Genomic DNA, 18974 nt, shown 5'->3' on the forward strand with positions numbered 1-18974 from the left:
ATATTTAACAGTAAGATAAATAGGGCATTAGGTCCATATATACAGGGATGAGGGTGATTAATGTATAGAAGGTGCAGTAGCTAATAATATATGGTATAAATATATTATATCCTATATCCTATATATTGCTTGTCATATTCACCTACAAATTCACACTTACCACTGTGAGCATATTTGTGCATGACTGACCACGAATTGAATGTTTGTAGACATCACTGTGTTGTGTGTTGTATTTTCAGGTTATTTTCAGGCTCTTTTAGGCATTAGGGTTGCACAAGCCAGTGCACTCTTAGTGCCGGTCCCAAGCCCGGATAAATGGGGAGAGTTGCGATAGGAAGGGCATCCAGCGTAAAACATGTGCTAAATCAAATATGCAGATTACAAAACTAAATTACATACCGGATCGGTCAAGGCCCGAGTTACCAATGACCGCCACAGGTATCGTTAGCCAACAGGGTACAGGTGAAAATTTTGCTACTGATGACCAAAGGAGGAGAAGAAGATTCGGAAGACGTTTACAGAGACAGCAAGGAAAGGAGAAGTGTAGAAGAGTGGAGGTTACAGTGGGTAAATTAAATGTTGGTCCTATGACTGGTAAAGGGAGAGAGGTAGCTGATATGATGGAGAGGAGAAATGTAGATATGTTGGAGGAACATTGGAGGTGGGTTTAATCTTTCTTTTGTGGTGTGGATGGAAAGAGAAATGGTGTAGGTGTGATCCTAAGGGAAGAGTACAGTAATAGTGTAGTGGAGGTGAAGAGTGATATACATGAAGCTGGAGGTTGAAGGCGTGATAAAAAAATGTAATCAGTGCCCATGCTCCACAAGTGAGTTGCGAGATGGAGGAGAAGGAAAAATCCTGGAGTGAGTTAGATGAAGTGGTTGGTGAAGGGAACAGAGGTGATGAGGAGGTGATGGGTAGGTATGATCTTACGGAGGTGAATGTGGGAGGGCAGATAGTGGCAGATTTTGCTAAAAGGATGGAGGGGCATAGGGTGACATATAAGAGTGGAGGAAGGTGCACACAGGTGGACTATGTTCTATGCAGGAGATGCAACCTGAAGGAGATTGGAGACTGTAAGGTGTTGGCAGGGAACAGTGTAGCTAGACAGCATCAGATGGTGGTCTGTAGGATGGCTATGGAGTTGAATAAGAAGAGGAGGAGAGTGAGGTGAAAGAATATGATGGTGGAAACTAAAGGAGGAAGAGTGTAGTGTGAGGTTCAGGGAAGAGGTCAGACAGGGGTTTGGTGGTGGTGAAAAGGTGCTGCATGATTGGGCAACTACTGCAGAAGTGATAAGGGAGACAGCTAGAAAGGTACTTGGTGTGACATCTGGAAATAGAAAGGAAGACAAGGAGACGTGGTGGTGGAATGAGGAAGTGCAGGAGAACATAAGGAGAAAGAGGTTGGCAAAACAGAAGTGGGATCGGCAAAGAGATGAGAAAAGTAGGCAGGAGTACAAGGAGATGCGTCAGCAGGTAAAGAGGGATGTGGCGAAAGCCAAGGAAAAGGCATATGTGGAGCTGTATGAGAGGTTGGACACTAAGGAAGGAGAAAAGGTTTTGTACCGAAGGGCCAGGCAGAGAGACCGAGCTGGGAAGGATGTGCTGCAAGTTAGAGCAATAAAGGATGGAGATGGAAATGTGTTGACTAATGAGGAGGTGTTGAGAAGATGGAGGTAGTATTTTGAGCAGCTGATGAATAAGGAACATGAGAGAGAAAAGGGTGGATGATGTGGAGATGTTGAAGCAGAAAGTGGATACGATTAGTAAGGAGGAAGTGAGAGCAGCTAATAAGAGGATGAGGAATGGAAGGTCGGTTCGACCAGATGACAGTATGGTTAATGCCGAGGAAGAGCACCACAGACGCATTATTTGCTTTGAGAATGTTAATGGAGAAGTATAGAAAGGGTAAAAAGGAGTTGCATTGTATGTTTATGGATTTAGAGAAAGTGTACGACACAGTGCAGAGAGAGGAGTTGTGGTATTGTATGAGGAAGTCAGGCGTGTCAGAGAAGTATGTAAGGGTGGTGCAGGACATGTATGAAGACAGTGTGATAGCAGTGAAGACTGGTTCAAGGTGGAGCTGGGATTGCCCTTTCCTGTTTGCAGTGGTGATGGACAGGTTGACGGACGAGGTCAGACAGGAGTCTCCCTGGACTATGATGTTTGCGGATGATATTGTGATTTGTCGTGAGAGTAGGGAGCAGGTGGAGTGGGTGGAGAAGAGTGGCAGGAGTGATTTGTAACAGAAGAGTGTCTGCAAGAGTGAAAGGGAAAGTTTATAGGACTGTGGTGAGACCTGAGATGTTGTATGGTTTAGAGACAGTGGTGTTGAGTAAAAGACAGGAGGTGGAGCTGGAGGTAGCAGAGCTGAAGATGTATTCATTAAGAATGATAATGATGGACAGGATTAGAAACAAGTTTATTCTACGAACAGTGCATGTAGGACGTTTTGGAGACAAGGTGAGAGAGGCCTGATTGAGATGGTTTGGACATGTGCAGAGGAGGGACATGGTGTACATCGGTAGGAGAATGCTGAGGATGGAGCCAACAGGAAGGAGAAAAAGAGGAAGACCAAGTAAGAGGTTTATGGATGTGATGAGTGAAGACATGCAGGTAGTTGTTTTGAAAGAGGCAGATGTAGAGGACAGAGTAGATGATGAAGTAGGGAAGATTCATAGGCTCTTTAAATACCACTAGTATGGAACAATGTGAATAAAAAGATTGTGAATGCACACTGAACTCCACAATGAACATCCAAAAAACAAACCGGAATTTCTTTAAGCTATGACTTAAGCTATTTTTGTACCTGCCCTTTGGCTGTATTCGTTTGCATATGTAATTCTTCTTCCTGTCGTGATTTTTTTAGGTTTAATATGTCATATTCGGTCAGTGCTCAATTATTTCATTTGCATAGTCTCTACTCTGTATTTTGCACTTTTAGCAAAGTAATTAAATGTGATTTTTGGTGAAATCCAAACAGACCCAACGTGTTGAATGACTTAATCCTCCGCTGACCCTGCAGGTAAATCAGCTTGTACTTTTTGTTTTGCGGGTGTTACAACGTTTGCATGTGTTTGTACACATGCAAACATTTAGCAAATCAGAGCTTGAGTGTGTGCCAGCAGCTCAGCATATTGACACTAGATTTCACACAAACAAATTTCACGTTCGATATATTGGTGGTAAAATTGTTTGTCTGGCTCATACACAAATCCTCACCTACTCCATACGATGGATGATCAATTTGTTTTTAATTATCTAAATCCCTTTCTTGAGCGTTTGATTTATTTATCTTTATTTGTTTTCCTGAAGCGTTGCAGCACAAAGGTCACAATCAAACGGTAAAGGAAGCATCGCATTCAACGCTGATCCCTGGTTTGAATGTGATGTCAACTGGCTGAGTCACATTTTACTGGTCACCGCTTCATCTTCATTAACTGCTTTTATCCTGGGCAGGGTCACTTTAAATCCGGAGTCAATCCCGGGAACACCGTTTGCAAGGCAGGAATACATCTTGGATAAGGCATCAGTCTAGGTTCACTATGCACACACACTTCTGCATAAGTTGGACAATCCTCCTTCAACTTTAGCGAACTTCCACAAAACAAGGCTGATAGAAATGGGACATAAAAAACGACATATACTTTAGTACAACTGTGTGTTTGTAATAAGGTGTCCTGAGAGCATGTTATATGTATGCAGATTCATTCATTCATTCATTCATTCATTTTCTCCCGCTTATCCGCAATTCGGGTCGCGGGGGCAGCAGTCTAAGCAGGCCCCCGCCTTCGACTGCTGCCCAATCCTCACAGCACAGTCCCTTACGGTCCCTCCTGCAGGTGGTGAGCCCACGGGAAGGCGGCCCCACGTCACTCCAACGTCACGGACCTTGATATTTCCCTCGTAAGGGACCCTCGGAGCATAGAGGGTTAAGGGCCTTGCTCAAGGGCCCAAGGGTGGCAGCCTGGCGATACCGGGGCTTAAACCCCAGACCATCTGTATGCAGATTTGGAATTTAATAGATTTAGGTATATTACTGTAGGTTTTGTATGATCAGTGAGCTGATATGGAAAAATGAAAAACATAGAGGACAGAAAAATCTGGGTTTTGACAACAAGTTACTTTGGCAGACAAAAGTTGTTGACAAGCTTTTAGGAAGAAACCTTAAAAAAACCAGAGCATTCTCTAAGAAAAATGTAACCTATACTTACAAAAGGAAAGAAAACATAAACTGTACTATTTCTATGTTGCTTGGGTAGTATCCGAAAGTGTACACCTTTTAGACTTTGTGTGTCTCTTTTACAGAAGATTGGAAATATAGTATTATATCGCTTATGTAATTTATAACTATCCAGGTTGAATACGTGTAAGAACAACATGTAATCATGACAGCAGCTTTTCTTGTCAAGTACACGTCTCCTGTGTACCCAAGTGAGAGTTTACATTGCAGCAGGAAGGCAAATGCAAATGTACGTGCAAATGGCTCCAGGATGACAAGGAACCACAGCAATAGTACAGTATGAAGATTATGCACCAGGCCTGAAGGGCGAAATGTACCACAGCAGGGGTTTGGTGTATCAGGACCCGAATACCCTACATGGGGGGGGTGATTACATTTTACAAACTACACAGAATTATCATTAATTTGTCTTTTTTTTCTTGTTGATTCTCAGTTCATCAGAGTGATACTTTGGCAGTGTGCAAACAAGGTCAGAGCCAAGGACAAAACTCTAGACGGCCGGTTAATTAAGACAACAAAACCTTGATTCAAATTTGCTGCTCAAAGAAATTACGGGTGAGAAAATAACAGAGCGTGGAAATTAGTACACGTGGACCTTGAGTAGACATTGTCTCATAGTGATTTAAGTATTAATGTGAAGGCAGGCCATGTGGTCTGTTTGGAAGGAAAGTGCAGGTGCGGGCAGTAATATGATAGATGCTAAATTCTCTGCTATGGAGTAAAATGATTTAACTTGTTTGGGTTTTATGAGTAAAATGTCACCTGGAGGAAAAAAAGGGTGGGAAAGTGTAGCATCTGTACTTTATCATAACACTGAGGTTTGTATGGGGGATTTAGTTTGGGAAAAAATAATTATTTTAGTGCTAGCATTAACACTGCATCACAGAGTCAGAATGGGTTTTAGTTCCACGTGCCAAGGAATTTGTTTTGGGGGCAGAAGCTTCTAAATACAATATATGGACATCTGATCACAATATACGTATCATCTTATTTCACATTTAGTCTCCATTTGCTGATATAATAACTTCCACTCTTCTCTTCGCAGGCTAATGGTGGACACTGGAAACACACGCTTAGTGGGATGCCCTAAAGTTCAAGTTCAGTAAACTCTGATCTGCGAACTTGTATCACATGAAGACAAGTGACCAATAGGATTTAGCTAAATAATTGAACGATTTGCTAAATTAGCTGATCTGGTTCACAGGGTTCAAAGAATATTGGGGTTTGGTTTGATTCATCACTCTGAGTGATCACACACAGACCAGATTTACAATAAAAATTGTTAAAAAAATTTAAATGTTAAGGTCAAGGCGGACCACGAAATTAGCCCAAAGCAAAATAAAAAAAAATTATTTGTGAATTGGTTGTTTACCTGTTACCTAAACTTCCATACCTGTGATGTTTGTGCAATTACCCCAGTAATGATTTTGACGTTTTTACACTACTGGGGGTATAAAGGTCTCCCTTAATGCATGTACATGTTTATAATGAAACATATATCTCAAATACTAATTATATCCATTACAATTAAAGAGCAATATTTATAACTGAATTAATTAATTTGACATTGTTTACAGAACTTAGGCATAATATTTCAGAGAGCTGCACAGGAGTTTTTTATGTGGGGTGAAGTTTGCTGAAAAAAACAGGAATGTATCTGCTACAAACTGTAAACATTTGTTTGGCTAAACCCATGCAAATTGGTATTTGAGTGCAAAATTTTAAATACACATAGATATGAATGAATTAGTGACACGTATCAGTAGTTCCCTAATCAGGGGCAGTTTATCATGAGGGTCAGAATTGATATAGTACATTGATTATTACAATAAATTTTGATTCAATTAAGTTTTATTGGTATTTTTAAGAATTTTAAGAATGGACATTATCTCAGCAGCTTTACAGCAATAAATATTTTAAGAGTATATTTTTAGCCACTGGCGACAGTGGCAAGGAAAAATTCTGTGAGATGGTATGAAGTGGTACTGTAACCTTGAGAGGAACCAGATTTAAAAGGGAAGCCAACCTCATCTTAGAGACACCAATTGTCTATTCATTATAGTTTCCTTTTTTAAGTTATCAACTGTTCACTAATGGACACTTGAATGCAAAACTTTTTATGGCAACTGCAGCCCTAAGATATTGTACCAATTTTAATTAGTTATTCCAAATCCATCTGCATGGTTTTTGAGTTTAACCCATGGGATATTTAGGCTGTTCATGTGGGACCAACCTCTGCTGCACTGAGTGGGTTCCAGTTAAAGAGAACTCCAGTCAGAAGAACCAGGGAAGTTTAGAAAGAAGAAATGGGACAGGGTCACTGGTACCTCAGGAGCATGTGTAGCTCAACAGAAAAAGAAAGGGAGAGAAACATGGATTATTAGGTCTGCTTATTGTGTCATAATAGTTATAAGTGACCCGTACTGATAGCACATGACTGCTTGGTCAACATATTCATTAAACTCTCTGCATGATTTCTTTAGATGTGAATGAATCAAAGCACAACATAATGAAAGAAAGAAAAATGCACAGATTACAATCATATTGTAACATTACATTATCGTTTCAGTTCACTACATGAGCACAACTTATGCTTGGGATTTACTATTTCATCCTTTGTTTGGGGAAAAATATAGATGGCTTCTGGTTTAATGGGCAAAAATTAGTATGTGCTGCATCACGTGTTGTTTTATAGTCAGCCATTGGGAGTGTTTTTAATCCTGGAATTAGCTTTTCACTACAACTCCTAAGAAGCATCCCGGCCTACAAACACTGCCTCCACTGACTGCAATTCCCTGTAATACAATTCTCACTGATTACCATATAGTCCCAATTGCAAAATGTAAATAATAACAGAATTTGCAAATCTCATGAATCCATAATAAAACAAACAAAAAAATATATAAAATGTGTAAACTGACAATACAGTTGGTGCGATGGTGCGATTTTTTTATCTTACGATAACGATAGTGATAGCTGGAATGAGCGTATTTCTCGCCCTGTGAGATGTTCCACTCTCGCTAGCGGTTGACAGAGTAAAAGTCGTCTCAGTGCGTATTATTTTCTGTTTCAAATGGTTTCAAACAGCAATTTTAGTGATAAAAGCATGTCTCCCAAGCGCCCAAGTGTCTCCTGCTTGTAGTGAAAAAAGTAGAGGAAAACCATCAGTTTAAAGCAGAAAAGTTTAATAAAAAATCAGCATGAAAGACTGTCACAGTCATAGTAGCATCTTCGCCTTCATCGTAACATATCTCGATCGTAATTAGAGGACTACCTGTATATACACCACTTTTATGGGAAAAAAAAGATCATTTGGTTTTATACATCTGTAAACTAAGGAGACCAGTTGGGAAAGTTTTGGGAGAGTAATGTTGTCCCATATGTGTCTAATAAAGGAGTCTAGCTGCTCAACAGTTCTGGGTGTCCATTGTTGTATTTTTCGTTTCATTATGTGAAATGTTTTGAAGGGTGAAAGTTCTAGATTGCATGCAGGCTAACAGCTGGACTTTTCTAATACAAAGTCATGCTAATGTAATAGATGCAGAATGAAGACATTTTCTGAAGCATTTGTTGCTCTAAAACCTGTATATACCGGTCAGCATTGATGGAGTCTTTCCAAATGTGCAAGCTGCCCATTCTTCTTCTTCTTCTTTCGGCTGCTCCCATTAGGGGTCGCCACAGCGGATCATCCGTCTCCATACCACCCTGTCCTCTATATCTGCCTCTTTTACACCAACTACCTGCATGTCTTCCCTCACCACATCCATGAACCTCCTCCTTGGCCTTCCTCTTTTCCTCCTACCTGGTGGCTCCATCTTCAGCATTTTTCTACCAATATAATTCATGTCCCTTCTCTGCACATGTCCAAACCATCTCTATCTCGCCTCCCTCACCTTGTCACCAAAACATCCTACATGTGCTGTCCCTCTAAAAAAACTAATTTCTAATCTTGTCCATCCTCGTCACTCCCAACGAAAACCTCAACATCTTCAGCTCTGCTACCTCCAGCTCCACCTCCTGTCTTTTACTCAATGCCACTGTCTCTAATCCATACAACATCGCAGGTCTCACCACAGTCCTATAAACTTTCCCTTTTATTCTTGCAGATACTCTTCTATCACAAATCACTCCTGTCACTCTTCTCCACCCACTCCACCCTGCCTGCACTCTTTTCTTTACTTCCCTAACACACTCTCCATTACTTTGCACTGTTGACCCCAGGTACCTGAATTCCTCCACCTTCTCCACCTCTTCTTCCTGCAACCGCATCACTCCACTGCCCTCCCTCTCATTCACACACATGTACTCTGTCTTACTCCTACTGACTTTCATTCCCCTTCTCTCCAGCGCATATCTCCACCTCTCCAGGCTCTTCTCAACCTGCTCTCTACTCTCACCACAAATCACAATATCATCTGCAAACATCATAGTCCAGGGAGACTCCTGTCTGACCTCGTCCGTCAACCTGTCCATCACCACTGCAAACAGAAAAGGGCTCAGGGCCGATCCTTGATGCAGTCCAACCTTCACCCTGAACCAGTCTGTCGTACCTACTGCACTCTTTACTGCCGTCACACTGTCCTCATACATGTCCTGCACCACCCTCACATACTTCTCTGACACACCTGACTTCCTCATACAAAACCACAACTCCTCTCTCGGCACCCTGTCGTACGCTTTCTCTAAATCCACAAATACACAATGCAGCTCCTTCTGTCCTTCTCTATACTTCTCCATCAACATCCTCAAAGCAAATAAGGCATCTGTGGTGCTCTTCCTCGGCATGAAACCATACTGTTGCTCACAGATGGTCACCTCTTCTCTCAGCCTGGCTTCCACTACTCTTTCCCATAACTTCATGGTGTGACTGATCAACTTAATTCCCCTGTAGTTACTGCAGGTCTGCACATCTCCCTTATGCTTAAAGATCGGTACCAGCACACTCCTTCTCCATTCCTCAGGCATCCTCTCCCCTTCCAGAATCCTGTTAAACAATCTGGTTAAAAACTCCACTGCCATCTCTCCTAAACATCTCCACGCTTCTACCGGTATGTCATCTGGTTCAACCGACTTTCCATTCTTCATCCTCTCACTTCCTCCTTACTAATCCTATCTACATCCTGCTTCACCAACTCCACATCCTCCAACCTTCTCTCTCTCTGATTTTCCTCATTCATCAGCTGCTCAAAATACTCCCTCCATCTTCTCAACACACTCTCCTCACTAGTCAACACATTTCCCTCTCCATCCTTTATTGCTCTAACTTGCAGTACATCCTTCCCAGCTCGGTCTCTCTGCTTGGCCAATCGGTATAAATCCTTTTCTCCTTCCTTAGTGTCCAACCTCTTATACAGTTCCTCATATGCCTTTTCCTTGGCTTTCGCCACATCCCTTTTAACCTGCTGCCGCATCTCCTTGTACTCCTGCCTACTTTTCTTATCACTCTGTCGATTCCACTTCTGTTTTGCCAACCTCTTACCCCTAATGCTCTCCTGCACTTCCTCATTCCACCACCACGTCTCCTTGTCTTGCTTTCTATTTCCAGATGTCACACCAAGTACTTTTCTAGCTGCCTCCCTCATCACTCCTGCAGTAGTTGCCCAATCATCCGGCACCTCTTCACCACCACCAAGCCCCTGTCTGACCTCTTCCCTGAACCTCACACTACACTCTTCCTCCTTCAGTTTCCACCATCTTATTCTTCTTTCAAACCTTACTTCCCTCCTCTTCTTCTTCGCCTCCAAAACCATCCTACAAACCACCATCCGATGCTGTCTAGCTACACTGTCCCCCGCCAACACCTTACAGTCTCCAATCTCCTTCAGGTTGCATCTCCTACACAGAAGATAATCCACCTGTGTGCACCTTCCTCCACTCTTATACGTCACCCTATGATCCTCCTTCTTCTTAAAATACGTGTTCACCACTGCCATTTCCATCCTTTTAGCAAAATCTACCACCATCTGCCCTTCCACATTCCTCTCCTTAAAACCATACCTACCCATCACCTCCTCATCACCTCTGTTCCCTTCACCTACATGCCCATTAAAGTCTGCCCCAATCACCAATCGTTCTTTCCTAGGTACACCATCTACCACTTCATCTAATTCACTCCAGAATCTTTCTTTCTCCTCCATCTCACAGCCAACTTGTGGGGCATAGGCACTGATGACATTTATCATCATCCCTTCAACTTCCACCTTCACGATCATCACCCTATCAGAAACTCTCTTCACCTCCAGTACACTCTTACTGTACGCTTCCTTCAGAATCACCCCTACACCATTTCTCTTCCCATCCACACCATGATAAAACAGTTTAAACCCACCTCCAATGTTCCTGGCCTTACTCCCTTTCCACTTGGTCTCCTGAACACACAACACATCTACCTTTCTCCTCTCCATCATATCAGCTATCTCTCTCCCTTTACCCGTCATAGTACCAACATTTAAAGTACCAACCCGAACCTCTACTCTCCTACACTGCTCCTTTTCCTGCCGTCTCTGTAGACGCCTTCCTCCTCTCCTTCTCCTCCTTCGGCCAACAGTAGCTCAATTTCCACCGGTACCCTGTCGGCTAACGATACCTGTGGCGGTCGTTGTTAACCCGGGCCTCGACCGATCCGGTATGAAATTCTCATTTGTTATCCGCATATTTGATTTGGCACATGTTTTACGCTGGATGCCCTTCCTAACGCAACCCTCCCCATTTACCCGGGCTTGGGACCGGCACTAAGAGTACACTGACTTGTGCCCCCCTAATGGCTGGGTTTGCAAGCTGCCCATTCGACAGGCATTAATGCACTCCCATACCATCAGAGATGTGGCTTTTTTGAACTGTGCTGATAACAAGCCAGATGATCCCTCTCCTCTTTAGTACGGAGGATATGGTGTCCATGGTTTCCAAAAAGAAATTTTTAATTTCTATTAGTCTGACGACAGAACAGTTTTTAACTTTGCCCCAGCATATTTTACGCATGCCTTCTTCTTTGATGACAGAGATTTAACCAGCATTTGTGGATGTCATGGCAAACTGTGTTTACAGACAATGATTTCTGGTGGTGTTAATGAGCTCATGCAGTGATTTCCGTTACAGAATCATAACTGTTTTAAATGCAGTGCCACCTGAAGATCAAAGGCATTGAATTTTGATTTTCACCATTGTCCCCTGTGCAGCTAGATTTCTCTAGATTCTTTAAAACCTTTGATGGTATTATGTATTGTAAATTATGAGATATTCATCTGTTTTGCAAGTTTATGTGCAGGAACATTATTTTAAAATGAACCTAATCAGTTGCATATTATTTCTACAACTGTTTAATTTTATTAACACTTATTTTGACCCATCCCAACTTTTTTGAGACGTGTTGCATCCATCAATACAATTCCTAATTTAAATTTTTTATTTTTTTTTATGTTATATTGCAAGTCATTGCATTCTTTTTTTAATTATATTTTACACAGTGTTCCAACTGTTTTGGAATTGGGCTTGTACACACCTGCACTCTATCACAGACACTATATATAAACAGACAGTTTACACTCTCTCATTGTGAAGTATCGCTTAGTGTTGCTTGCTCTCCTGACATATCAAACCTTATCATTGTTATTGCTTTTTAAGTTTAGATCTTTGCTGTGTATCCAGGTTCCTGGTTTTAGTCCTGTCTACACTTTGTTTGTTGATCGACTGACTCTGGCACGTTATCGAGTTTACGACCTTGCCTTGCATGTTGGATTTGTCTGCCAGTTCTAAAATAAAAGCAAGCGTCTCTGCCACCTGGCAAAACTATTTATTTTCCAATTGTCTATTGCTTTTATCTTGTGTTGTGTTGCAATCTGCTGTTTCAGTCAAATTTTTTTTTCCCTTGATTTATTTTTCCTTGAAAGAAAATGTTATAACCAGTAGCCTATACAGCACCTAAATATGCTGAAGAATAAAGTCTTTTTGCAAAAAAAAGCTGTAAATGTTGTTCTTTTTTATTTGATTTTTTACTTTTCACCAATGGAAGTCTTAGCATGACGAATGCAAATGTTTCCAAGAACCTTAAGAAATAAAACAATACAATAAAAATAAATTCCACTTATGCTTTTGCTTTCACTCGTCATTCATTCGAAACGCTTTCCAAAAGTAAGCTTATTAACTGCACCAATAACGTCCCTTAAACTTGCATTATACGTGAATATTCGAGTTTTAGAAATCATCTGTGGCTCGCACATCTCCAGTGTTCTCAAACCCGCGTCGATTTTTATTGCAATGCTACGTTAAAGATGGCGTATTAGTGTCATAAAGAGGTCTCCCGGTTGCTCGAGTCAGTTCAGAGTTGTAAAGGTAATGTTACAAATCGCAGCAGGATTTAGCGAGAAAGGCTGCCAAGGCGTATATAACTATTAGGTTGGATGGTGTTCTGGGAATAAAGCTGTCTTCTGCTGGCCACTGTGGGGCTGTAAAAAAAAGTTTGGACCGGTAATAAGTGGCTCATTTTTTTTAAATGAATCTGCGTCAGTCAGAGGCAGTCAGAGAGAGAGAGAGAGAGAGAGAGAGAGAGAGAGAGAGAGAGAGAGAGAGAGAGAGAGAGAGAGAGAAAGGGAAAGAGAGGGAGGGAAAGTGGGAGAGAAGAGGTCGAAGAGCTAGGCCCGGCTTTTATCCAACTGTAATGACTCACTCATAAGCACGAGAGAGAGAGAGAGAGAGAGAGAGAGAGAGAGAGAGAGAGAGAGAGAGAGAGAGAGAGAGGGAGGGAAAGAGGGAAAGAGGGAAAGAGAGAGAGAGAGAGAAGGCATGAAATTCACATTTCCGAATTTGAGGATGGGATCAGGCTTCTCTGCGGTGACTGGTAAGTGAAAAGACAGAGAAACCAGCATTACGCACACGCCGACTTTAAAAGTTCACAGACATGCCGCTAAACTATTTGGAACGTATGGTAGAATGAAAGCACACTTCCCTCTTCTCTCTCTGACACACACACATACACACACACACACACACACACACACAAAGCTATTCCCATCTTAGCCTATATTACTTAATATCAGCCCCTTATCAGTGACCTCTCAGAAACATTCCCACATAATGTCCTGTTCTGGAATCGGCTCTGTAGATATTTCAGTAATAGTCCTCAAGGATTCTTCTTCCACCAGACTCATCTAAACCAACAATAAGTCTTCCCATCTAGACTCCCTGTCCACTGGAAGTCCTTATTATATAATTTACCTTTTTTTTTCCATTCTACTGTGTTTGATTCTGCATAATCGGCGGATTACCTTAATATGGGGCGTTGGAAATATATGGCTGATGCAGGCTTTCATGCTTTTCTCTTTTAAATATCTAAAGTGGAACTCAAGGACAAGCAGAATCACAGAGGTCACATATTCTTTTTGGAAATAATGAGAATGGAAGAAAGCTTAAGGAGGGGAAAAATCTGAATAATTTCACTTCAATTTGCTTTCAAAACCAGGATTAGGAGTCACAATCGCAAAGGAAATAAAAAAACTTTAGGCTGCCTCTACAGGCTGAAGAGAAGAGAAAAGAAAAGATCTCTTAAAAAGCAGAAAGTTACTGGTGTTGTAATTGGCTGAGTGCGCATTAGGTTTTGGCCATCAGATTAAGGGCCGGATTCTTTGAGAGATATAGAGGATGAGAAGCCACTCGTTCCTGGATGAGCCGTTTGATTCTGTCCATTCTACACACTCAGCACATTATTCTTCCTCGTTCTCCTTGGCTGATAAAGGCACCTGCCAGAGAAATAGTGGAGAAAGATAGAGAAAATAGTGGTGGTGGGGGGTTAATAAAGACATTTTTTACATAGCTGTGATTGTTAGTTATGGAAGGAGACTGGTTTCATAAAAAAAATAAAAAAATAAAAAAATAAAATAAATAGTAAGGTCTTTTTTGTACCAAAATACCAAAATACAACTTCAATAATAAATTACAAATAATACATTTGTAATAAATTGTGTTGTCAATATTAATGATGATGGTTATTATTATTACTACAGTAGTTGTAGCATAAAAAATTTTTTTTTGATAAATTATATGTTTTTTGTAAATGAAATAAAATGACGTAATAATAATTATATTATTTGTATTAATTTTATTATTAATGTTCTAATATTTTGAATATTATTACTAGTATATATATATATATATATATATATATATATATATATATATATATATATATATATATATATATATATATATATATATATATATATATCGAGAGAGAGAGAGAGAGAGACAGATAAACACATTTTTATACAAACAGATACAGTAATGCACTCCACATCAAATGTTCATGATCTCCAGGAGCTTTTTTTTTTTTCCAGACACTGGGCTGCACTTTTACAGCGAAAGATGTTCGTGTCTGGTGTAACCTCGCGTTCAGGACAGGAATTTCACGTCGCACACTTTGTAATGGCGCATGAAAGAGGCAGCGACGCAGACGACGGTCACAATGCCTGTCCTAATCTGGCCAGCTCTGTGCTAAACACACTGTGTGACAGCTCTCCCTGCGCTCGGGGGAAAAAAGTCAGGACTCGTTCTGGCACCATCTTTCAGCAAACAAAGGACAAGGCTTCCAGCTCCCAGCTCCCAGCTCCCCTGTGGGAATGGCGAGCTCGGGCCAGAAGATTTGAGCACGTCGCGGATTGATAATGTCAGTTACTGGAGATATGGAGTGTCATTTTAGTGAACGAGGGATCAGAAAAAAAATGGGGGGGAAGTTGACAGTGTGTCATTTGTTTGCTTTGATACAAGATCGTAGCCGAGGAAGAGAGCACTGTGTGTGTGTGAGATTGAGATAGTAGTAGAGACAGAAAAAAACGAATAATGAATGTCTGAGCATGCTATGTTAGTGTGTTTGTTGGTGTGTGTGCATGTGCCTATGAGAGAGTAGGCTGGCGTGAAATGTACAATGCCTGAGCGACTATGTGTGTGTGTGTGTGTGTGTGTGTGTGTGTGTGTGTGTGTGTGTGTGTGTGTGTGTGTGTGTAACCACACAACCTCAACAAGAGTTCTTTTGATCCCCCCCGCCCCCCTTTGTACCACATGCAGCTTTCAGCACCAGTAATTAAAACCCAAAAATCCTCTACACTAGTCCACCCTGTGCACTACCCCTGACCCGGATGACCCGGATGACCCCAGTGACCCAAGTAGCCCCAATGACAAAAGTAGCATCACCACTCTTACAGCTTTGGATAACTTTTTAGTCACAAATAACCGTTTTATATGATCTGAACCCCTCATGCTCTTCACTATTTCATCTTAAAGACATTTTTTCTTTTCTTTTCCTCCCATATTTTATGTCCGATTTATTCAAGAACAAACAGCACACACGGCACAGGAGCTTAGGATTAGTTACTGCGCTGTGAGTATTACCTGCATGATGTAGCAGCAACCCCTAGATAGATCTGTTAACTGAGACATCAGGGTTATGTGTGTGTGTGTGTATGTGAACAGGATAAACAAGCCGGCGCGGTGTTATTTATTGTGCTTTAATCTGAGCCAGCTGCGGCTGTAAACACTTTTATGACTCTTTAATGAAAACATGCTGCTGGGCCTCTGATCTGCCTCGACAATCGAGGAGCATAATTTGTGTTGCACACCCAGCCACTGTCTCGCTGCACAAACCATGACATTGTTTTTTTTATCAGTTGTTTTTCCCTCCTCCTGAGGTCAGGGCTCGCTGTGGGGATATTAAGCGAGACGCGGTAAATGGTTCGATTTTGTCGCTGTGGCATTCCCTCTCCTCGTCTCCAATCACATGGGCAGGATTGTTCTGTTTTCTATTTCTGGTGAAGGCCAGAGGGTTTGTTTGTAAACACCGCTGGCAATAACTTTTATTTTATGGCATTTTATTTTACTGTATTGCTCCCACATGGTGGCTATTTTTTGAAGCTAATAGCACACATGTACTCTAGCACACACACGCGCACACACACACACGCACAGGTTGGGAAGTTTAGTCTCAGACTTTGGCGTGTGTTCATTGATGGAGCTCAGCTGTGTGTGCACGTTTACTCTTTTCACTATGTGTGCCTCTATAAATACTGGCTAGCCAAATTTCACTTCCTACAGCACTGCATGAGATACAGAGAGAAAGCATCATCTGCAGGAGAATCCTAAAGAATAGATCATATTTCTCATCCACCTGTTTCAATAAAGCCAAACTATACATAAAAATGCACTACACACCAGGAATAAACACTACAAAATACCATCACAATAAACACTAACATTCGAGCATTTGAGCTAACAGCATTACAGAAGACATAATACTAATATCCACCACTTACATTTAATTATTCAAACAACACCCATATAGGAATAGCTCAAAACTGCAAACCATACTTATTACGATAAACACAAAACAATATCAATGTAAATACCACAAAATAAGTACCAATCACCATAATAAACACTACCTCTTGCAATAAACACCACTTATAACAAAATCATGACGCCACTACACAGTATTTTTAAAGTACAACACATGATTACAGTAAACCCCAGCCATCATCACCTTCATGGGGCCTTATCACAACACAACCACTTCATCACTTTGAACACCACATTTTAGAATAACTGTACACCGCTTAATAGAACACCATAGACAAGAGTATCAAAATAATACCATAAATCACAAGTGTTCACAATCATAAACACCATCCCAGGCAATAAACCTAATCACAGCAAACACTCTCAGTAAACTCACTGTCTCAGCGAATATCCAACACAATAAACACATCACAATAAGCACTATTAGAGTATAAACTGTCTGTCATGGCAAACACTATCACAGTAAATGTCATTACAGTAAACACAATTGCATTAAACGCAAACATGTTACCAAAAACATGTCTTTCCAAATCTTACAAATCTTTACAATTTCACTGAAATAAGCACCAGCACAGCAAACACAAAATAGGAAAAGCTATGCATAATGTAACACGACCACACAGGTGAATAGTAAACACGAGCAGTCAGAATAAACACCATACCAGTAAACATCACCAGAGCAAACACCACCACATTACGCCACCAAACAGAGTAAACATCATTTAAATAAATACCACCCATTATAATTAACATAATTGCAGTAAACAACACCGGGGTAAACACCATCAAACTCAACAAGTATATAGGCTATAAAGGTGTACAGTGCATAACACAGTAAACACCACCACAGTATACACAACCACCACAATGAATAACACAAGCATAACCAACACCACAGTAAACACCACCCAATTAAACACCACCACAACAAATGCCACAAGCATAAACACTGCCACAGTAAACATCACAATAAGTAAGTACCACAAGGATAAACACCACCACAGAAAACACCATCACATTAAGTAAGTATCACAAGGATAAGCACCACCACAGAAAACACCATCACAATAAACACCACCATCACATTAAACCACAAGCATAAACAACACCACAGTAAACACCACCAAATTAAACACCACCACAATAAATGCCACAAGCATAAACACCACCACAGTAAACATCACAATAAGTAAGTACCACAAGGATAAACACCACCACAGAAAACACCATCACAATAAGTAAGTATCACAAGGATAAGCACCACCACAGAAAACACCATCACAATAAACACCACCATCACATTAAACCACAAGCATAAACAACACCACAGTAAACACCACCAAATTAAACACCACCACAATAAATGCCACAAGCAAAAACACCGCCACAGTAAACACCACAATAAGTAAGTACCACAAGGATAAACACCACCACATAAAACACCATCACAATAAGTAAGTACCACAAGGATAAGCACCACCACAGAAAACACTATCACAATAAACACCACCATCACATTAAACCACAAGCATAAACAACACCACAGTAAACACCACCAAATTAAACAACACCACAATAAATGCCACACGCATAAACACTACCACAGTAAACACCACAATAAGTAAGTACCACAAGGATAAACACCACCACAGAAAACACCATCACAATAAGTAAGTACCACAAGGATAAGCACCACCACAGAAAACACTATCACAATTAACACCACCATCACAATAAACCACAAGCATAAACGACACCATAGTAAATACCGCAAGCATAAACACCACAGCAGTAAAAACTACTATAGTAAACACTAAAAGCATAAACACCACCATAGTGAATACCACGAGCATAAACAAAACAATAATAAAAAAACACATTAAACACCACCACCACCACAGTAAACACAACAACTATAAACACCACCACAGTAAAGATCACAAGCAAAAAATACCACCACATTAAACACCACCACAGTGAAAGCCACTCGCATAAGCACTGCTTTACACTGTAAATATCACATATTACAACAACTATATTGCTTTAAAAAAACACATCACAATAAATACCACAACAGTAAACACCACCATACATATTAAACAGCACACATAACAGCATCTATATTACTTAAAAGTAAAAAACACCTACTTGAGTCAACACAATCACAATAAACCCTGTCACAAAAAACATCACACGTGTAAACACAACTCAACATCGCACATTACAGCTTCTATATTGGCTTTAAAATGAAAGAGTGTGTACTAGAGCAAACACCATTACAATAAACACCACCAGAATAAACACAACATCTATATTAAGTATAAAGTAAGCAGCACTTATTTAGCAAACACTACCAATTCTAATAAACATCACAACAGTAAATATTATAATGA

This window comes from Silurus aristotelis (assembly GCF_946808225.1).
Source record: "Silurus aristotelis genome assembly, chromosome: 28".
NCBI lineage: Eukaryota > Metazoa > Chordata > Actinopteri > Siluriformes > Siluridae > Silurus > Silurus aristotelis.